The sequence below is a fragment of the Macaca fascicularis genome, chromosome 13 (genome assembly GCF_037993035.2).
Source record: "Macaca fascicularis isolate 582-1 chromosome 13, T2T-MFA8v1.1".
NCBI classification, from domain to species: Eukaryota; Metazoa; Chordata; class Mammalia; order Primates; family Cercopithecidae; genus Macaca; species Macaca fascicularis.
The window spans coordinates 65,798,749-65,822,875 of NC_088387.1; the positions used below are offsets into that span (position 1 = coordinate 65,798,749).

The 24,127-nt window shown below is 37.1% G+C and overlaps 1 long non-coding RNA gene across 1 annotated transcript in view; it reads left to right on the forward strand.

Moving 5' to 3' along the window:
- Positions 1-24,127, forward strand: part of LOC123568379 (uncharacterized) — an 85,026-nt gene that overhangs the window by 17,131 nt on the left and 43,768 nt on the right. Inside the window, exon 2 of the long non-coding RNA XR_006691699.2 lies at positions 16,585-16,687. This is a non-coding gene — a long non-coding RNA (uncharacterized lncRNA). The remainder of the gene's footprint in view (positions 1-16,584; positions 16,688-24,127) is intronic.

The window sequence follows — 24,127 nt, forward strand, 5'->3', positions numbered from 1 at the left end:
CAGTTTTGGGGAGCCAGATGTATTCAGCACTGCAAGTTTAAAAGTGGCTTTAAGGAGCAGAGCCTCCCTTTGAGCCTCCATGCTCCTATTCCTGACAGATGCTGAGCTGCAGATGCTCATTCACAACAGCCCACACGTGCATCTCCACCTGAAGGATGATCTGAAGGCAGAGCCAACTCACCTCCAAAACTGGACTTACCATTTTTCCAACCAAACCTACTTCCCATTCTTTGTCTTAGTGATCTCCAGCCCTAGCCACCCACTGGCCCAATCTGTAAACCTGAGAGTTATGTTCAAAGTCCCCCATCTCCCTCAATCCTCACATCCACCTACTTGTCATGACCAGTCAATTCTAGGCCAGAAAGCCCCCACCTGCCAGTGTATCAACAATGAACTGGCCTAGACTCTGAGCGCTTCAGAGGAGAAAGGGAGGAGCAAAGGGCCTGCTGTTCCCTCAGCCACATCTAAACAACCCAACCCAGTGCAGTAAGGTACAAGGACAAGAAACTACAGGGGAGAGCATATAATGTGAAGCATGCCACTTCGAGTGAAGGTATCTCTAGCTTCTCTGAGGGCCATGATACTATAAGAGTAGGTTGAGCATAAGCCTAATACCCATCCATCAGGGAGCCCAAGCCCATGATGAGAAAGTCTGTCAGCCAGAGAGGAAAAAACCTATCCCACAATAGGACCAAACCACAACCTGCAGACTCCCAAAAAGAAAGAGAAATGCTGAGCTGTTCTAATAGCAAAAGGAGACATTGACAAAATGTAAAAATAACAAGGAGAATAATAGTCGTAACTTAATTCCTGCCCACAAACAGCATCTGAATCTATGTGGCAATGCTACTTATGACTCATCCCCACAAGTCAAAGTTGGAGCCAAATGGGCAAAAGAAAAAAAAATGACATCTGATGGGAAAGATGCTTGCAACACAATTAATTTTGCGTAAAGAATGTATAATTTTCCAAGGATTTGACCTAAAGCATTAAGCCGGACCATATATTGTTCTAATCAATTAGGCCTTCCTGCATCAGCACTTTTGCCTTGCAAATAACTGAAGCCATCATGCCCTCTAATCAGGAGGAAAAAGTCATACAGATTCATTTATTACCATTTGTGTTTATTATTTTTCCAGGGAAAAAAAACAGAATAACTCTAAAACAGATTTGAAGGTCTCTGCAGCTGAAAAGGATGTTGTCAGAAAATTATACTCATTTGAAGGGAGAAATAGCTAGATGCTACTTAGTGCCTGTCCTGGGGCTTTTTACCATTTTGAGATTTTAAAAAGTGAATTTTCCTATATGAGAAATGCCATTCAGAATTATCCAAGTCAAAAATGGAGTCTTCAATACTGTTCTACTATCTTAGATTTATCAGAACTACAGAAGTGTAAATGGTATAGCTAGAATGAGCTTGGATATAATATGTTCCATCCTTTTCAATCTCCCTATGGAAATGTAGCAACTTCTGTGATAGGATCTATATAAATAATGATAATACTATTCATTGACTATTTACTGAATACTTAGTTTGTGCCAGGCACTATGCAAAGCTCCTTATATACTTTGTCTCATCCAATCATCACCAAATCCTATGATATCGTCACAATTACTAAACCAGTTTCACGGATGACAAGACTCAGGCTACCAGTTAATGCATCTTCTATTGACTGCTTCGGTGGATGTGAAAGTATAAGGGCCTGAAATAAAGACCCCAGCACAAAATCTTTAGAGAATTGCCTTAGTCCTATACCAAATGTAATAACAACTTTCAAGTTGCCATCTCTTAAGCCTGCAGAAAATATCTTTATTTCTAAAAAAGCTGGCCAGGCGCGGTGGCTCACGCCTGTAATTCCAGCACTTTGGGAGGCTGAGGCGGGTGGATTATGAGGTCAGGAGATCGAGACCATTCTTGCTAACATGGTGAAACCCCATCTCTACTAAAAAGTACAAAAAAAAAAAAAATTAGCCGGGCGTGGCGGCGCGCGCCTGTAGTCCCAGCTACTCGGGAGGCTGAGGCAGGAGAATGGTGTGAACCCGGGAGGCAGAGTTTGCAGTGAGCCGAGATGGTGCCACTGCACTCCAGCCTCGGCAGCAAAGCAAGACTCCATCCCAAAAAAAAATAAAAATAAAAATAAAAAATAAATTAAAAAAAAAAAAACTGGCATCCAAATACTTTTGTAAGAAAATTATAATTCAGCATCTTATTCAGCGTTTAGGTTACTTCATTACTTTTTAGACTCTTCAGAATGTAAAGATACAAATTTGACTAATGTTGTTTAACGTGTAGTGTCAATTACGCTAGATATTTTGTGAGTTATTTTATTTATTTTTCACAAGATGATCATGAGATGCTTAGTGTCTTTCATATTCCATAGGTATAAACCCAGAACAAAAAGATAGACAGCTGATAAGGGTTGCAACTGAGATTTAGAGGCGGGTTGTCTAATTCCTAAAGGAGGGTAAGGGACTATGAGTCCAGTTAATTGGTTTGCAACTTTGGAAAAAATATTTTGTGACAAAAATATATTGAAACAAAGAGCCAAAGGGTAGACAGTTTATTGAAGGCTTTTAACTATTTGCTTGATTCCTGGATCCAGATGACAACACATAGTATGTTGTCATGGTCCCACATTTCTTTTGAAAATTTCAACATGGACCACATGAAAAGTAAACCCCTATGACTGGAAACCTAGTGCTCTTGCCTTCTGCAACATGGAGTCATCTGCTCCTTGTTTCCATCCAAATCAGCAGCAGGAGCCATAGAAAATGGGCCATTTAAAGCAAAGAAAAAAGAAAAGTGGGAAATCACACAAAGGGGAACGCTCACAATTCTGCTGATCGTTTTTTAATTTGTGATTGTGCCCAACACTATTACCATGTATTTATAATTCGACCAATGAAGTCAGTAATGCTGGATGACTTATATTCTTGACAATATGTGGCAACTGAATTCAGCATTCTGCACTTCTAATGGCAGTAGCAGCAAATACCCAGAAATGTATGGCATGAATGTATTCACTAGTATCTTCCCATTCTGAATCCCCTGAATTGCTCTCCCAGTTTCAAAAAAGTGTCCCTGAACCCTAAATAATACGTGAACCATGCAATGCAAATCAATAGATTTTTCATGTGCAATAATTGTTTCTCTCTGGGAGATTCCCATTAGTCCCAGAAGGAAAAATATTTTGATTGACCTCAAGGAACACAGCAGATGTGGATAAGCTGTGTGTGCTTCTGACCTTATCAGAAGAAAACCAGGCCTTGAAAACCACAGGGGAACACCCTGGACATGTGCATATTGGCTGTGGGAAACCAAATGGCTGGTCAAGTGTGTGTTCTCCTTCAAAACCAACCAAACCAATACATGCAGACTGTGCAAGGGAAAGAAGAAAAAAGGGCGTGAAAGGCTGTGTGAATTAACAACATTTATTTATGTTTAAAGCAGTCTCAGGAAATAATAATATCAAGGGAAAAAATGGAATGTTGTGAGCATCTGGGAATCTTTGACCCATTAGTAAAAAGATTTTCTACATAAAATTCTAGAAACCGAGTTGCTTAAGCCCCTGGGTACAGAGGAGAAGTTTACTCTGTTACCTTTGAATGCCACATTTCCTGCTCAGTGTGAGAGTTATATGGCCAAATAATATCACAAGAAGAGGGTGAAAAATCAGCAAAATTCATTTTTCATGGAGAGTTCCAACCCAGGGGAACAGGTTAAAATTACTTGAGAGAGAGAAGGAAGAAAGGGAGGAAGAATTTAGGGGATACTCGGAGAAGTCTTTACTTTGAAATGGGAGGAGTTCTTAGTTCCACTAAAATCACTTTCTAGCACCAATAAGGCCAGATCAGCCTGGGGTGGGAGCAATTCCTTGTCCCCTGCCATGAACTAGAAGAAACAGAGCACATTACTAGTATAAAGGAATCTCAGGTCACTGCTCCCTGACATTTCTGAGAAAGCAGCACACTACTGGGCAAAGCACAGTAAGGAGAATTTGTGAGGTAAGTTTTTACAATCTAAGGTTTAAATTATACCTATTGTGCATCAAAACCAGTGCACTATTGGACAAATGGAACAGACGCAGGAAACTAAAGATAAGCCTCAATTCATATTCAAGGAGAGGACTTAGAGGAAACCCAGGAATGCCACCCAAAAACCCACAGCAGTTGTGGCCTAGGGGGAAATTTTAATAATCAATGCTCCTCTTATAAACTTCTCATAAATTGGTTAAAGGCCTAGAATAATTTTCATTTATTCATTTATTCAACTAGTATTTAAGTCAAGCCTCCGATGTGCTGAGTCAGTGTAGCTAAATCATTGCATACAAAGTGGAGAGTGGATAGGTGGGCTGGACTGATAGACAGGAGCTAGATTAGGGTGGAAGCCTGATGGCTGGGGAGCCAAATTTGGCAGAAAGGAGAATTTTGCTGACCAGCACAGTGTTTATTACAACTTTGCTCTTGAATGCCTCCAAACAAATCGTGCACATTTTTCCAGCAAGTACAGGGCATACCATTCCGAATTCCCTTACATTGAGGCAGTTAACAAATTTATGTTATCTGGCTGGCCTCTGGCATCATAAGCATTTGTGTTTATGATCCCTGAGCCAGGTCATGGCCAAGGGAAATACTACCTTCCCTTACAGGTCTATTGCAAACACATGAGGATGTTTTGAGTCATCCAACAACTGGCAGGTACTACTGGAAGTTGTGACCCAGAACCAAGGAAGCTCAACATCCTGCAACATCTGGGAAAGCTCCTCATAGGGAAGATTTGCCTGTCCCCCAAATGCTTGAAGCACCTCCTTTGAGAAACACTGGGCCAAGTAATGTCATGGTATAAAATTTGCACTTTAAATCTTAATATTTATTGTCCGATTGATAATACTACTATTATCAATTCAAGTAGAGTCCTACTTGAATTACTAACATTTCTAAATTATGAACAAAAGAACACAGATAAAAAAAGAATTCAGAAGAGAATCTTGATTTGTAACCAATGCTGAGAGAGAGACAATATGTTTTACTATATTTTATAAGGAGGCAATATTTTCTTCCCTGAAATAGTAGCAGTATCTGGCTTCAAAATAGAGTCTCTGTAAAAACAAGATGTTCCCTCCACTGTGATTTCATACAAGCACCTAATTAGAGAAACCACAGGGAAAGCTAACCAAAACCATCTTAAAGGGGTTTAACTTTTAAATGTGAAATTTCTGGTATTACCTTCCTTTGGATGGTAGGAAATGCTATAGGGATACAAGGGGCTGCTTATTGCACACATCAAGAACCAGAACTATGCCATGAAAATGTTTCTGGTTGGCCTCGCAGGACACAGACCACAATGGGGTGGTTCAGCACCACACATGTTGACACACTCACTCTTTCTTTTTATGTTTTCTATTCTGGTGTAATGTCCAGGAAAAGAACTTATAAAGCTATAGGCAACTTCAAAGAGTGTGTAGAAAAGGACAGAGGATGTGTTTCCCGGGATTCAAAGCCAATTTGCTGCTACTTTATAGGGTTTCGACTCCACAGATATTGATGAGGAAAGGCCTGCTCCCTCAAGGATGATCCTGGGAAATTACTACCCAGGAGTGCACCCCGGGTGAAATGCATAATGGCAGATGATAATTCTGTGGTCAAACCATTACTTTGGTGTTTAAGCAGATCAAATCGATGAGAAAATGAGCCAGAGATGGGTCTTCACATAATAATAATCATTAAAGAGGGGCAAGGGGGCGTTCTTCCATTGCAAAAGAGGAAGGTTCCTGTTAGGTTTTCTGATGAACGCAAAAAAACATTAATTGCTATTTCTCCTGCCCCTGCTTTCCTTACTGTCAACCTTCTTGAAAACTGAGCCCACTCTTGATGCCCCCATTCCCTTACTCCCACTCTTATCAGTTAGGCTGGTAAGAGGATTCTCCCATCACATTCACTAGGGAGCCATCCTCCAACCCAACAGCCTCTTCCATTCTCACTGTCCCTACTGCATTTTCTCAAAATCATTCATTCATTCACTGATTTTTTATTAAGATACCACTGAATGCACAATTACTCCAGACCTGAGTGGAAATGGCAGTGAGCAAGAGCCCCTGCTCTCCTGGACCTTAGAGTCTAATGTGGCAGAGGGAGTGAGGGGAAAAAATGAGTTGGATCATTTCAACTAGCAAAAAAATGCTACAAAGAAAATCAAATTGGCACAGTAACCGGGAAGCAGGGTATGAAGGAAAAAGGAGACTGTCTACTGGGGACAGACCACCTGGGTTCATTTCCTTACTCTGACACTTATTAGCTATAGGGAATTGCATCACCTCCTTGTGCCTCAATTTCCTCATCTATGAAAGAAAGGGAAATTGAAATAATAATAAACTGTACATGCCTCATAAGGTTGCTCTAAGGGTTAAATGAATTAATAAGTGCTTTCTATATGTGCATAGAACAGAGTCTGGCATTAATCAAGAGTTTCTTCTGCATCTGTTGATATGATTATATGATCTTTAAGGCCCTTTCCAGTCCTGCAATTTTATATCTCTATTGAACTGAATTTCCACTAGAAGTGAAAAATGGATCTAGGCAAGCGGAGCTACAATACACTTTATATAAAGCCATATCCTTTCCTCATCCTGTTAATGAATCTGCTAATTAGAAAATAGTAACCATCTCAAGTTACATTGCTACATTAAAGTAAAAACAACAACCCAAACCTGTCTCCTCTTAAGACTCAGATTTTACCAAAAAAATAAATCTCATCTTCTGGTAAACATGAGATTCAACTGGGAGGCTTTTCACTCCTTCCTGCGTGCAATTAACAGCGAACACCTTGTCACAAACATTTTTGAAAGGTCAAAGATGGCAACAATTTTGCTAAAGAGACAAATAGTCAGATAAAACACTATCCTGGTAATTCCCAGGGTTCAAAGAACAGCGTAACTGTGATCAATAATGAGACACACAAAAGGGATGGTGGGATAAAGGGCGGGTCCAATTGGAAGTATTAAAAACGTGTGTAAGTCCTTTTTACTCCCAGCATACCATGTGTTACACAGCAGATACTGAAGCTGTTAACAGTAAATTCATACTTACAATGTTAGAAAAATAAGGTTCTGATTGTGAAACAAAAGGTTGTTTTCAGTTGAAGAAGTAAATAATAGTAAGAATAAGGAATTTTGCAAAACCCAAGGTAAGAATGATTTGCCTCTGTAGCAAGTCAATCATTAAGTTCAAATTTTGAATGTATTTTAATCATGTTTTTATTATTGCCTTTTACCCCTATCCTAATGCAAACTATAAGTGTTCAAAGAACACTTACTTATTTCTAAATAAATATGTTTATATCTTAAATGTGCCTTAGAAATAGCATTTTTCATATATTTGCTTTCTATTGTCATTGTCTTGAGAGTAAATTTAACTTTTCATACATTGAAGAGACAGGCTTCCTTTCTAAATGTTCATTGTACGTTTTAATTTTTTTTAATGCAGGCATTTCCAGCCCTTATGGCAGATTGTATCTTCCTGGCAAAAGTATTTTATCACTTAAGTTGCATTACACATTGATTATCTATTATCTGCTCATATTAAGAAGCCTCTATCATCAGTTAATGTTTACTAAACAATCAATACAATCTAAGTGAAACAAGAATAAACTCAAATAAGTGGGCTGAAATTCAGAGAAAATTGAGACCGTGTGCACTTTAGAAGAGCAGTCTTTTTGAGAACTCATTTCTGCTTAAAAGATCTAATTTATCTGTTTTAATGCCATCAAAGTTAATAATGGATGACATGTCTTATAGCTTCAATGATGCAGCAACTTGTCAATAACACAGAGAATTTAGAAAGCAATTCATCAATTCATGATTTTTAATTGGACCGTGGATGGTTAATTTTAAGTCATTAGACTCTCCAATAATAAAACCCTAGAAAGGGAGAGTTAATTAATATAGAAGTGAGTAACTGTTTCCTGTCTCTTCAGTGAAGAACTGAGTTCCTGTTCCACCCCAATAACAAGTGGCACTTTTTAGTTTAAGCACCTTTGCATGGGATGAGGATTAGGTGTGTGGGATGAGGATTAGGTGTGTGGAATGGGAAAGTAAAGTAAAGTAGAGAAAGAGAGTGGCCTATGTGTGTGTGGGGTGTGTGTGTGTGTGTGTGTGTGTGTGCGCGAGAGAGCATACTTCCCAAATATCTTTCTCCCAGAGACCCAGAATAAGTCCAACATACTCTATGCAAATAGGAAAGAATACAAATTTCCCTTAAATCTTTCTCTGAAGTGGGGGGTAAAGTGGTCAAAAGATTTCCCCACTTCTCAGTCTTGCACTTACTGGTAGAGCTGCATATTGCTCGTGTGTTTGTCTATTGATATTCCATTATCCATTGAATGTCCAAGCTGAAAGGGATCTTGGTGACTATCTGGTCCACCTGACCACCTTTTACAGCTGGGGAACCAGAGTTTCAGGAATACTTAGAGACCTATCCAAGGTCACACAGTTAGAGACAGCGCCAATCATTCTTCCAATTTCCACACCCAGCAATTATTCCACTCCACCACACTTCTCTGATCTCTCCTGCCTAAGAACACAACTTCTCATGCTCACAATGGAGAGATTAATCAGTCTGCAAGTTAAAGATTTGTTTTAAACAAATTGGTTCATTATTATTTAATTGAGGAGGCTTTGGAGCAATAAAAGCCTTGCTCACCAAAACTGAATAAGCAGCTCATGAAACACTGAGCTCAAGAAATGCAAAAACTGTCACGAGTCAATATGTGCTGCCTTTCTGTTTGATAAATGTCACCCAATACTTCAGAAGTATCAGAAACTAATGGCGTCCCAGCATTCCATAGGCATACATTAATGGGATCAGGAGCATAAAATATAAACAATAATGTACATATTGATTGTTCTGGACACTTGAAGCCCAACAAACATTTGAAAGGTCAGTCATTTCACTTGCATCAAATTACAGATAAGTCATTTGCCTGAAGCTGGAAACTTGCCTCTCCGTGTAAATTTATCTCATGACCTATAAACTTAATCGTGCCATACTTATACTAGCTTCCGTAGGTTGTCTGATGTGAAAAATGTACCAGAAGTGCTTAACCCCATAAAGCATATACAATAAACAACATGCAGGAAGGATATAGTGTAAGAGAAGTCCGTTCTATAAGCTGAATAAATACAATGAAACAGCATTTTACTCTGACAGAACATGTTTCAAGATTTCTGTAAGTCAAATACTACATGAGCTTACAAATGAATATGTATGCTTTCAGAATGTTAAAAACTACAAGTTTATGAAATGCAATGTTATAGTTATTTTTACCTTTTTTTTTCTTTTTTTTTTTTTCTTTTTTGAGATGAATTCTTGCTCTGTTGCCCAGGCTGGAGTGCAGTGGTGCGATCTTGGCTCACCGCAAGCTCTGCCTCCCGGGTTCATGCCACTCTCCTGCCTCAGCCTCCTGAGTAGCTGGAACTACAGGCGCCCACCACCACACCCAGCTAATTTCTTGTATTTTTAGTAGAAACGGGGTTTCACCGTGTTAGCCAGAATGATCTCGATCTCCTGACCTCGTGATTACCCCGCCTTAGCCTCCCAAAGTGCTGGTATTACAGGCGTGAGCCACCGTGCCCAGCCAGTTATTTTTACTTTTACCTAAAAAAACTAAATTTGGTTTGACCAGTTTGCACTGGAGTTTATCTTTGGGCAATTTTTTTCTCCAGAGAAAGATTTATTTCTTTTCAGAGCCCCTCCAAAATAGAATTTAAAAGCTCATTTGAAAGTTGTCTGGATATCCATATAGAGGTATTTCTTTACTGACATTCAACACCAAAGGCACCCCTCCCTTAGAGGTGGGCTTCTATTTAGCAGTCTCTCTGATGCTGCTACATATGGACAAACTGGATATCAGGGGATAGTTCACAATCCCACAGCCCCGGTTCCTTCCCTGAAGTGATAGTGTTCCTCTTTGGAGTCAGTGTCCCACTACTGAGATTGAAAAGGGTGAGTAGGACATTGAGGGGTTGAAAGAAAGGCTTGCAATTTATGCCCCCTTTATGAGAATAGCAATTTTACCTTTCCTCTGACAATGCCTCTAACCATCCTAAGCTTGGAGAGTTCCTCCATTCACTACTAAGTAAGAATATCAGAGTAAGAACCAAGCTTGCAGAGATGTCACCCACTAAATAGCCAAAGCAAGCAATGTCCTTCATTAACAGGGCTTATAAAACACTCAGCAGAATTTCCTCTGGCAGAAGGCATTCCTCTATGTGTAAGTGAATGAAAATACATCTGCTTTTAGGTTGACAGCTTTAATCCTAAGCATTTTCAGCTGTCTTGGTGAGAGAAGGTGACTAGATACCCTTTTTCTGAATTTTGCACTATAGATCTTATCCAAGATTCTACAACAGCTAAAACTAGACATTTTGAAAATCAGATTTCTTTACTTGTGAATCATAGTGTTTTCAAAAACACTTTTTAAACTCTTGTTCCACTAGTTTAACAATTGGTAGCCAATGTAAAATCATATAGTTGCAATTTACATTAAAAGACCATAATTGTAACAAGGAATACAACAGAATTAAAAAACTACAAAGGAAAATAATGATTTATTTGGTAGCCAAATGACCTAAAGTTAATGTTAAAAACATCATTTTATCGTTTTCTAAAAAAATTATCTATCGAAGAGATTATTCTATGTTACACTATACATAGAACCTTAAATGGATTAAAATAATAAGTATCATTTAAGACAAAACCTAATTATTATACTTGGTCAAAAGAGGAAGACCATTTCAAAGACATACAGCTTGGATTATTGTTTTTCTGCAATTTAAATTTTTAAGAGCTTCAAAAAGTGGCTCAGACATTTTTTATCACAATCAAAACTCAATTTGGTCAATAATATTAATATTTTGAATGAAAAAACCTCAGGACCAGAATAGTGATTATGTCTTTGAGAAATAAGTTTATTCTGAAACCCAGACTGTAATTTCATTTTGTGCTAAAGCTACTAGGAAGAAGGAATGTTCATGCTAAAGAAAGACAGAGATTTTTAATTGTAAACACTATCTTTCTGGCATATTAATAATGCACCTTTTATTGCATTAAGTTTTATTAACTTTATTGCATTAAGTTTTAGTCACATAAGATCTGCAGGCTAAACATTCCCTGAAAAGTAGTTCTCTGTATTTCAGAAGCTATTTTCGGACTTTTAAATTTTAAACTGAGACTTTGATGACCAATACACAAGAGACAAAAGAATTCTCTTCTCTTCTGCTTATAAGACGACAATACAAAAAAAATGTTAAAAGCCATGTCTTTGTTATATTAAAAACTGTTCAATCATCCTAAAATGCAAGCTTATGGTGACAATTAAGGGCAGAACGACTTGTCCTATCAAGCTGAAGTGACTGTATGCAGCAATTCCATCAAAGGATATCTTCAGAGCAAAAATACAAGGACATTTATCATATTCTCCCTTTGACTATTTCCTTGAAAGCTAGGCTTTCAAAGCTGAGGCCTAACACACGAACTACTTTTCTTCTACTCCTAACCTAGGATTCTTTCTTTCTTAAAATGCACCATCCACCTCTCTAGACAATAACTCCAGAAGACCTAATGATTGTGTTCCAAATCCCACTCGTGGCATTTCAGTTTTAGAATAATGAAACTAGGCTATCGATATCACCTGAGTTTCAAAAGACTGTTCTCTGCCACCGTTCCTAAACTCAAAAGATTTACTTTTGACATCAGGTACATGGTGATGTGAAACGGGAAATGAGAGTCCCTACTGGGATGGTGTACATCCTCACATTTGTGAGACCAACCGCCACACTCCCAGCTTTTCTTGTTCCCTGACAAGACTTGTCCCGACCCTCTCCTGGGACACTTTTGACAGCAACTGCAGACAACAGAAGCCAGCAGGAATATGTAAGAACAGGTGCTGGGGCCTCCTGGGGACGCCTGTGCTCAGAGAAAGGGCCTCCACAGAGCTGTGCCAAGACATTCCACTTCCAAGTTGCCCTCTTGCCCTTAGCCATTGCAGGATTTTTGCTCCTTTTCACACAGCAGATGTTTGGAAAGATTTGCCACAAAGCATTATGGCTTCTAAAGTGCTTCTGGCAAATTTTCTTGGTCAGCTTTTAAGGGACCTTGGTTGGAATCTCTGATAATATAAAATAAGAATGAGTTTGTGTTCGGATAAGGGAAATGATAATAAAAGGCCAGTGCTTTTCCATATTACTCTATTATTCCAGGTGGCTTCTTTCCACTTCCTCCCACATCTCAGGAAAAGGGACATTCCTAGGTTCTGAGGATCTCTAGCATCAAAGAGGAAACAGATCACATAATACTTCCTCCACATACAGGTCACAATATTCACATACTCCTGCATATTAGACACCACTTCGGGAGCATCTGGCTGACTACTGTTAATCCCCATCCTTTATCCAGTGATTAAAATTGCTCTGTGATTAAGGGTGCTCTGTACCATGGGGACAGTCATCCATGAAACTCAACAACGACTCAGGGTGGCTACTTCTAAAAGTGTGGTCCCTGGGCCAGCATCATTATCAGGATTACTTGGCAGCTTTTTAATAATGCAAAATCTCAGGCCCACCCCAAACCTATTGAAACAGAATTTAATGAGATCCAGAATGTAACAAGATCATGTCTAAGAAGCTCTATGCTACAGCTTCTTAGAGCAACTCAGTGCTCAGGATTCACAGAGTGAGACACTGCCTTTCTCCAATGCAGAGATTTACGCAGCTTCAAGAGCACTCCAGTGCATTCTCTAAATCTCAGACTCTCTAGGAAATATGGTCAAGAATCAATGAATCTATGTTACAATTCATTATTAGTGGTAGTAGGACTCGAACTCAGAATTCCCAACTCCTAGACTTCTGCACTTTCTGCTACCTCAGCTAGTACCTAAGGAATGGATGATTCCTCCACATCTTAATGCTGGAAAGTTTTTCCCGTTTGCATTATTATTATGGTGTAGTAAAAAGAGGGCTTCAAGTCTTGGTTCTGCCATTACTCATCCCTATGACTTTGAAAACAATTGTATCTTTAAAAAAACAGATTAGAAGTCCAAAGACATTAGGCCAGACACTGTAACTCACACCTATAATCCCAACACTTTGGGAGGCTGAGGTGGGAGAATTGCCTGAGGCCAAGAATTTCAGACCAGTCTGGTCTATATAGCCAGATACTATAACTACAAAATTAATAATAATTTTTAAAAGGACATTTATAAAATAAGGTTAATAAAATAAAAACAGAAAAGTGGGGCCATGATTTAGCAGTAAGTAGCAACAAAAATATACAAGTTCTAATCTAATTTGTAATCTAATTTCTGAAAATGTAACCTAAAAAAACACATCCAAAGAAGAAAATGTTATATGTACTAAAATGGTCACTGGAATATTATTTATAACAGAAAAACTGAAAGCAACCAACAAACTCTGTCATCAAGATATGGCTAATTAAATTATGGGACATTTACTCATTTAAAATGATATTCACCAAGAATTGGTAGCCACATGAAAAATTCTGGTATGATGTCAACAGGAAAAGCAGGATATAAAATTGTAATACATTATGATTCCAACTATGTAAACAAACATACATAGCTAGAAAAAAAGAAAAATATTTGCAAAATGCATCATATTTTATGAAGATAAGTAGAATATAGGTAATTGTTTTATAAATTTTCAGTAGTTGTTAATTGTTTCTATTAGCTCCCAACAAGAAAAAATTTATGAACAGGAAATGAAAACAAATTAGTAACCACGAGACCTAATACAGTTACTATAAACTGTCACTAAATCTGGCTCTGAACTCCATGGATGATAACAAAAATGAACAATTCTTGAGCACTTGCTCTGTGCTCAGGACTTGTACTAAAGCCTTCAACATTGCTCATTAAATCCTCTGATGTCTGTAATATGATCACCCCTATTTTACAGACAAAAAAACGGGGCTTTAAAAAAAAAATCAGGGTTTGGATAAACCATGGGGTAGCCTTATCTGGGTCTGTTTCTTCATCTCTGTAAGGAGGGGTTGGGACTATCTGACCCTTAACATTCCCCCAACTCTGAGATTCTGAGATTATGAAAATCAAAAGCATGACAATGACAATCAAGAAAGTCTACACAGGCATTATGCAAAGCAAGGGTACGCATGGACACTCGAAGCAGCCCTTCTTAGGTAAAACCTTAAGGAAGACCAAGTTTGCCTCCCCGTCTTTGCCCCTTCTCCATCTGGAGGTGCCTCCCCTCCTGCTCTCCTTTGCTTCTCTTTGCTTTCAGAATAACTGTCAGCAAGATTAATTTAGATCCACGTGTTCCCTCTCCCTGGGGCATTTGCCTTTGAATCTTCTCTCAATGCAGTGAAAGTTGTGTCCTGCCCCCTTAAGAAAGGATTTCAGGCATAAGCACAGTGGTGGAAGAAGTGTTTACCAATCAGGGACCCTGTCTGCCAGCAAAGGCAGCTTCCTTTCTCAGCCGCTCCTGGGCTGAAGGGCAGATGAGGAAAACTAGGAGAAGGGGCAAAGCCTCAAATAGTACCTATTGAGACTTCTTTCAGATTCATTCATGCATATATATAACTGAAGTTTTCTTGCAAAACTGATGGACAAAATTCAACCTTGTGATATTAGAAACTATTACTTATGAGTTAGCTAGTTTTCACATTGCAAATAAATCACCACCTGGTCATTTTAAAAAGCAAAATCACCTTCTGGATGTGCGATTTATAAAAACTATTTCACATAAAGCATTTCAGGTGTTTATACACAAGGTCTCTCAAATCCCTACAAAATCTGCACACATGGAACATTCAGTAAAATGTAAAAAAAAAGTACACACTTGTATGAATACAATAATTGATTAATAATACTTCTTCACAGTATCTTCTTGACAATGTTATTAACTACTAAACAATAAATAATTACTTGCTATAGTATAGTATATCTAGTACATATATATAGTATTATTCTCATGAAGTAATATTTTATAACTATTTTCAGCATTTGGGAGAATTGGGAAAAAGATTAGAAAAAAACGAAACATTACTATTTCAAGTAGAATAACTAAAAATTAAAATTAGGAATAATTCTGCTAAAAAGATCTCAGCTTTTTTCAGCGTTTTAACTCTAAGCTACTTTTTTAAAATTTGCATTTATGGAAATGTTCTCTACACTTTTTAAGGAACTGTGTGCTAAAAATGGCATTCCAAATTAAGGATTTTTAAATTGATATCTAATTTTTTCATTAAATATATAAAAATTTTAAATGCAAGCAAAATAAATTTGTACTTTAAAAAATATGTAGCATTTTGGTAGTGCTTAGTGGAAAGGAAAGCTTTGTGAGCTCCTTTATGTTTCAATTGATATACTGTCTTCTACACAAGTGAAGCATGAGCCATACCACACTTGATTTAATTGATTTTATTATTATTAGGCCTGTTAATGTTTTAGAATTGATTATGCCAGAGCGAGGGAGTGTTTGATCTGAATGAGATTCATTTTATAAAACACAAGTTCAACGCATCAAAATCTCTATTTTTTAGAAAGAAATTAATTTGTTGTTCTTGCACGTTTAATTAAATCACATTAAGAAAAAAAAAAAAGGCCTTAGAGTTGAGAACTTTCCAAACCATTTATTTTAGCTACAGAATTGGCAAAAACATACAAGATGATGTGCAATTTCCTTATTTTGCAGCATTAGTTGTTTGGAGTGTGGTTATGGAGTTTCTCAACCCACACTTTTCCAACATTGATAACCATTAAGAAAAGACATAGAATACTCAATTCTGTTCACTCAAATTTGGTAGATTCCGGGAGTGAGTTTCTTACCCCAACATTAGCGTTACAATGCACACAAGTTTAACTGTAGTTAGCTACTTTCATTCAGGGCTCTTGTTAGCATCTTATAGTAAAGGCGTGGATGAGGAGGGGGAAAAATAAAGCTTTGACAGATGGTACTCAGCGTTTGACTCCTGCTGAGCTCAGCAGGACCTGTGGTTTCCAAGGTTAGAGCTGTCAAAATGGCTCTGTCTATCAAGTGAATAACAAAGTGTAGACTGCCTGCCTGTTTCCTATACAAAACTTAGATTTCATTTGCCATTATTGTCGGTCTTTCTGCTGATTTAATAACTTCTAAGGAGAAGAACTGGGGGTTCTGATGCAGCCTCACTATTTAAGAAACTACTTGGAAAGGGAATTCTCAAGGGCTGAAAGAGGTAGGCCGCGATCTGATCTCTTTCTCTTTGGTTTCTCTCTGAGGTTTCAAGACTTAAAAAGGATTCAAAAGACACCAAAGGTTCACTTTTGGCTGAAAGCTAAATGTGAACCTTTCAAAATGAACTCATTGCTGCCTCTCTCTCAAAAGGGTAAAATGTTTTTTATTAAGAATCCTTGGGGTAGTGGATAATTATTCAACTAGAAATATTGAGAATGATAAGAGAACTGTTCCTATTATGAAATATATGGATCTGTTTAGATGTGTTTGTCAAGGCCTGTTTCTCACCTTTCATAGCTCTTAATATTAAAAACTCACCCCTTTTTTTCACCTATTTCTAAAGGCTTCAGATGGTCAGATAAAGTACCTGATGCTGAAAAACAGGAAATTGAATCATGTCTCCAAAATGTGCCTTTTGTCATGCACTGTTACAGCTATATTTCTTGGTAAGTCTGATGTTCTCCTTTATGCATATTTTGTGATTACAAGATTGTTATTGACCTCTTGGGATTTTAATCAAAAGCCTGTGGATTCATAAACCCAAGCTTTCTATTAAGATGATGCTGAAATTAGGATTGGGGTTTTGCTTCTGAATAAACTAATAATTATATTTCAATATTTATATTAAATATTAATATACTTAAATTTAATACACTTAAAGTGAAACACCTGATTGTTATTTCAAAAATGTGGCATTTAAAAAATGACAGACTTAGACTTGTGTCCTGTCCCAATACTAAGAATTTTAGTTGTCATTTTTGAGAAGCTGATAAAGGGAAATCTCTTGTCTCTTTTCGATGCTGGCTTGAGCAAACATTTCCACTACTGTAGTGATTATTCCCAACCAGCATATCTGAAAAGATGACATTCTACCTACAAGATAGTTGAAAAAATTTCTTCTGCAAATATTTAGTTTATAGAAATCCCACAATCATAAAGGGAAGAATGATTTATTTGGAAGAATGACCATTTATTATGATTTTCAGTATAGTTCAGTATTTTGAACATTAAACTTCAAAAAAAATTTAAGCTTTAAAATATTTACCTTCTTTTAAAACTTATTTTAAAAACCCTACCGCAGTGGTTTTTTCTGAGACACAGGGCCTGTACTACATATTAGATATTCAGTAAATGTTATTGAATTGAAATAAAAAGGATATTGACTATTGAGTAAAAGATGAAAGGAATTCTTGAGTTGAAATAAAAGGAAGACACCTCTTACATCAGATTATTGTAAGAAATTATCAAATGCCAATTTAGCATAAATCCTTTTCCATGTGTGCTTGGGTTTTATCCTGGAAATGTCTGATGCTTTTAATCATCTCTGTAGATAATAATGATAATTAAACAGAAATTTCAAAAAATATTCTAAACTAAAATGCAGTTTTCTTCTCTCATTTTCTCTGTCTGCCTTTAGCTTGCTTTGTTCAATAGGGCAGTTTCTAAGCTTCTTTCTAACAGCCTATACTATCACTATACCACCCCGTCCCCAAAGGAGGTTTTGTTAATGGCAAACTTGCTGAATCAAATTTGCTTTTTATGTGTTTGCATTTTTTGAAGAGTCTCTGAGGGGTTTCTTCATGTGTCTATGGGGAAAGTGTGCTTCTGTATTTTCATCCAAGTTCATAAACTATAAGGCTCTGGAAATTAAGTCCATCTCTGGCAGGAAATCAGCAATCTTAGAGGAAGGAAATAGAACTAAAACAGATACAATGTTTGAGTACTATGACCACATACCATACTTAGTCTCCAACCAAATCCTTTCTGGTTCTAACCTACAGCACTGGCCCAGAGCTCTGGGACCAAGAAGTCAAAATATCCAGGGCTAACTAATGTAACTAGTATGTTCTAAGTGCACTAAGCCTTTCAGTCATTTTGTTGTTGTTGTTTTTAACTGTAGTAAAATACACATAACATAAAATTTATCATCTTAGTAATTTTTAAAAGTACAGTTCAGTAGTGTTAAGTACATTCACATTATTGTGCAGCTAATCTCCTGAACTGTTTTGATCTTACAAAACAAAAACTCTATACTCATAAATAACACCTCCCCCATTCCCGTCTCTTCCAGGCCCATGGCAAACACCATTCTACTTTCTGTCTTTATGAATTTGAGTAGTCTAGGTACCTTACATATAAATGGAATCATTATAGTATCTGTCTTTTTGTGCGGCTTATTTCATTTAGCATAATGTTTTCAAAGTTCATCAATGTTGTAGCATGTGTCAGAATTTCCTTCCTTTTTAAGGCTGAGTAATATTCCATTTTATGTATATGCACCACATTCTGCTTATCCATTCATCTGCCGTTTGACACTTGGCTTCCTTCTACCTTTTGGCTACTGTCAATAAGGCTGCTATGCACATGGGTGTACAACCTTCAGTCGTTTCAGAATGTGATTATTACATGCTGCAGAATAAATTAAGACACACTGGAGAAAATACTTGAGAAAAATAGGCAGAAAATTACAATAATAAAAATAATAGATAACACTTATTGAGAGCTTTCTATGTACCAGGCACTGTGCCACACACAACACTGATCTTAACTTTCTGAGAGATGCACTATTATTACCCTCATTTTGTAGAAGTGAAAACAAGCACAGAGAGGTTGCTTAACTAGTCCAAAGTCACTCACGAAGTAAGTCACTGGAATGCAAATCTGGGAAATGGGGCCAGAGTTTATTCATTTGGAGGAGGGAAGAAAGTACAGAATCCGTATTCATGGAGCCACAGCCAAGTACCCTTAGGGAAGAACTCCTTGACCACTGCACAGAGCATGGCCTGAGCAAAAGGGCACTTTTGAATAAGGGCCAGAGAAAACAGCTCTGTCACCTGCTAGCTGCAGGACCCCGAACAAGACAACTGCCCTTCTGGGCTTAATTTTTCATCTGTGAAAGGAGAGACTGAACTGAGGGTTCTACAGCCTGTGATGTCCAGCATCCCTCATTCCACGTGAATCGTTATCTAATACTTTATGACTTGGTTATTTTACCTACTTGAAGATAAGAAAGTAATTTAAAATTTTCAAACATATGCTTAAGTCTACAAATTTTGATAATGACTAATTTTCTGATTCTCATTTCACTATATTCAAATTATTCCTTGATATAAAAAATATCATGTGTACTCCTCTAATGAATCTAAAAAGAACGAATACAATGACTTGGTACCAACAGGAGTGTGTGAGGTAAAATGTTTCTCCTTCAGAGGGCCCTGAGCTATGCCTACCTCAACAAAAGCAGAGAGTTGCAAACAGTGCTCATTTAATATATATTCAAATAATTAGCGTTCTGTGACACCGCCCCCTTTCACCCTGCCACTGAGAGAAACAAGAAGGGTGAGTCTGAATTAATGTTTTCCTCTTCCCAGTAAAAATGCATCATGTCATTGTATCTCTAGAAACACAGACTGTACATAAGTATCCTTATTATCATAAATAATTTTACTAGCTCTTTTGGTTCTATGGTTATGAGCTTAGGTTATGATTTTATTGTGTTCACTTTCAGAGCATAACCCTAATTCTGGGTGTAGTGATTGAATTGGATCCAAGGAAACAAAGGAAAAACATTTTTTAAAGAAATGTTTTAAATTTTTTTAAATTCTGAGTTCCTGGAGAAGAGTATTTGAATGCCACTGATCTAATTTATAAGTAGGTGCATGTTTGCAATCCCATGAAGAACACTTACCAGAAACAACCTTGCAGATCAGGCTCAAGAGAAGACTTGAGTTGGACGTTTGTTGGAATGCTGTATAAATCAAGTGGCAAATGCTTATTTGACCAAAGTCCAAGTGTTTCAAGTAGAGTTCAGTCAAGTGATTGATCAGGTCTGCATTTTTTCAGGGATGTCTGCAGATAAAGTTCAATATTAACTTAAGGAAATGTTTTCATTTTCTTTTAGCCAGCATTTAAGGCAAGATAGACAATTTTATTTTAAACCAAATTATTACAAAGGAAACACTTTCCATATTCCAATACATGAATTTGTTATTCTTCATATAGTAACTACATTCAGCCTGCAGCCAAGATAAAGAATTTTGTGATACACACTTGATCTTCCATCTCTGCTTTCAAAAGATGTGAATTCTGCAAACCAGACAGAAGAGGGAGCTATCCATCTGGAAATTAACCAAGCCTTTCAAAAACGTCAAATAAATACAGAAGAAAATTCTAATATAATCAAGTCTTACTTAGTCTTGTATTTTATAAAAACACTATAATTTTTCTGGTGCATTAAAAATGACAAAGAAAACGACCGGTAAAGGCAAAAACATTGAATTAATTAATGAAGAGGCAAAATATACAAATGATTAAAAGGCCAATTAAAAATACACTCACATTTTATGGTTTGATCTCACATTTTATGGCAAAATGTAGAACCAGAACACACCTCCAAAAAGGGCAAAATAATACTCTACTGATTGCATATCACCTTCCTATAGATCCTGTTCTTAAAATGGAACGCTGACTTTAAAATTGATAACATCTGGAAATAATGGCAAAAAGGAAAAACCGTTGGGCTGCATCTGTCTTGAAAATGCTATGTAATAAGATTTACTTAATATATTTGAAAAAGGAAAAATGTTTTGTTCCCCAATTTGTTGCAACATCTGAAAGTTCATGAGGTTATGACCCCTCTTTAAGAAAGCATCTCCCACCACCTGCAAATACCCCAGGAAAAGCAGTTGGAAACAATAAAACACGTGCTAGTTAACTGTTACCAGGGAAACGGTTCTGGTTCACCAATCAGAGCGCCTGTGCTTCCCAGTGGCTTTGTCCGAGGGAGACATGCGCCAGCTGTTAGTGAATAACCATTGTTATAGATCATCAGGAAATCACAGTCAGCAGGCAACCCAGCCCCACTGGAAGTTTATTTCTCATATTTGTTCATCACCAGGGCAATTCTCCATCTTTAAAACATCCCCTTAGGCTGGGTTAACTAAATAACACCCTACACGGGTAAGGTCATTTTAAAAAGGCAAGTTGCAAAATGGTCTTTTTGCCAGCAAACAGATTTGTAACTTTGATTCCAACTGCATCACCCTTCTGCCCCCTTCACTTTCCAGTGGCAATTTTAAGACTGATATCTAAAGTCTGTACTCCTTTGAGTGCTGTTCCTCCTTCACTTGACTGGCACTCCAGGCACCAAGAGATTTCACACCATACCCTCCAAAACCTGTCAGAGATCATTTGGTAGTTCTCATGCTGGAAAGACCAGTGTGATTTGCAAACGGGGAGCTCTGAAGAGGCTATTTGGGTTGTCATAAGGAAAGGGGCTGAGAGGACAAACCCTGGTTCCCTCCCTCACTAACACACACAATTAACCAGAACAGCCCCCTTTTATCAATTGTATTACTTTTATAAATTTATAAATTCATAGTTTTTTTTAGATAAGATGGCATGACTTTTTAAAGTTTAAAAACCAACTCTCAACCTATCCAATCATCAGACTCATCTTAAAAAGTAAAGTCATCAAGAGTTTTAGTTTCAGGTCCAGCATGTTAGGCTCTTAAGAAGTCACCATTCTAACAACAAGTAAAAAGCCAAACAAACTGAAAAATCAACAACTCTTCTTAGATCTGTCAGAGAAGTGAGGTCACAGGACAAATCACTGTCCCCCAAATTGGAGAGACAGACAAATAGAATCACAACTTACTGGAGCAGAAGTCTATGAGCAGTCTCTTTCTCAGGAGCCAGTGCCAGAGTTAGAAAACCAGAACTGCAATTGCTAGAAGATCAGTGTGGACAAGTTTGAGAATTAAAAACTTAGGAGGGCCCAGACATAGTGGGTACATCACACGTTACCTGTAGAGAAGCAAAAATAAGAATTACACCTGACTGTTCCTCAGAACATGCAAGCAAGAAGAGAGTGGTGTAAAATATTTAAACTATGGAGATAAAAACTACCAGCCTAGAACTCTTTACACTGTGAAATTATCCTTCAAAAGCAAAGAAGAAATAAAGACTTTCTCAGGCAAAAATTGAGAGTATTTGTTGGCAAGTAGTCCTGCCTTGCAAGAAATTCTTCAGAGAAGTTCTTCAGAACAAAAGAAAATTATATAGGTTAGAAACTCAGATCTACATAAAGAAAGGAGCAATGGAGAATGAATCAGTGAAAGTAAAATAACACTTTTATTTTTCTTATTCTTAATTGATTTAACACAAAACTGTTCAAAATAATAGCAATGATATATTCAATTATGTACACTTATATGTTTTATATATATATGTGCACACACATAAACATACATATATATGCTAATGTATGCTTATATGTAAGTGAATGAATGATGGCAGTGATACAAAAGACAGAACAAAAGAGTTAGGAATATTTTGTTATTATAATGTACCTGCACTGCTCATAAAGCAGTACATTGTTAATTGGACTTGAATTCATTGTAAATGTCTATTGCAAACGTTGGGGAAAAACTACTGAATTTTTTTTTTAATGTGACATGTCCTAAGAAAGAAGAGAAAATGAAATCATATAAAATGCTCAATTGAAACTACAAAAGCAGAACAAGTGTAGAAGACAAAATAGGAATGAAGAGCAAGAAGAACAAATAGAATACAATAAAAAATATATTACATAATAATCCAACTATAATAATAATCACTTTAACCTTCAATGGTCTATATATGCCTATTAACTGACAGAGATTGTCAGAGTTGATTAAAAAACAAGACCCAACTACATGTTGTATACAAGAAGCCCACTTTAAATATAAAGACACATAAAGATTAAAAGTAAGCCAGGCGTGGTGGCTCACACCTGTAATCCCAGCACTTTGGGAGGCTGAGGTGGGTGGATCGCCTGAGGTCAGGAGTTTGAGACCAGCCTGGCCAACGTACTGAAACCCCATCTCTACTAAAAATACAAAAAATTAGCTGGGCGTGGTGGCAGGCACCTGTAATCCCAGCTACTCAGGAGGCTGAGGCAGGAGAATCGCTTGAAGGCGGGAGGTGGAGCTTGCAGTGAGCTGAGATCGTACCACTGCACTCCAGCCTGAGCAACAAGAGCAAAACTCTGCCTCAAAAAAAAAAAAAAAAGTTTAGAAGTAAGGGTATGAAGAAAAAAATACCATGTAGTGTTCATCAAAAGAAAGCAGAAAATCTGCTTTTAAAAAAAGAAGAGTAGCTATATTAATTTCAGAGAGAGCCAACTTCAGAACAAGGAAAGTTAGGAGGGATAAAGAGAGCTATTCCATAATGATGGAGGGGTCAATCCTCTAAAACAACATAACAATTATTAACATGTATGCACCCAACAGAGCACCAAAGTATGTGAAGCAAAAACTGATAGAAATGCAAGGAGAAACAGATATATCCACTATTATAATTGGAGACTTTACCACTGTCAGAAATGGACAGATCCAATAGGCAGAAAATCAGTAAAGACATAGTTGAACTCAACAACACCATCTATCAATGGGATATAATTGACATCCATAGATTATTTCATCCAACAACATATTACACATCCATCTCAAGCTCACATGGAATAATTGCCAGGATAGAATACTCTCTGGGCCATAAAATACATCTTAAAATACGTAAAAGGATAGAAATCATACAAGGTATGCTGTTAGAACATAATGGAATTAAACTAAATATCAATAACAGAATGATAATTGGAAAAGCTCAAAAAACTTAGAGACTAACGAACTTTTAAATAACATATGGGTCAAAAAATAAATCTCAAGAGAAATTTAAAATATACAGTTTATCAAAATTTGTGGAATGCAGTGAAAGCACCATTTAGAGGGAAGCTTATAGCACTGAATGCATACATTATGAAAGAAGAAAGATCTGAAATAAATAATCTAAGCTTCTACTTTAGGGAACTAGGAGAAAAAAAAAACAAATTAAATCCAAGGAAAGCAGAA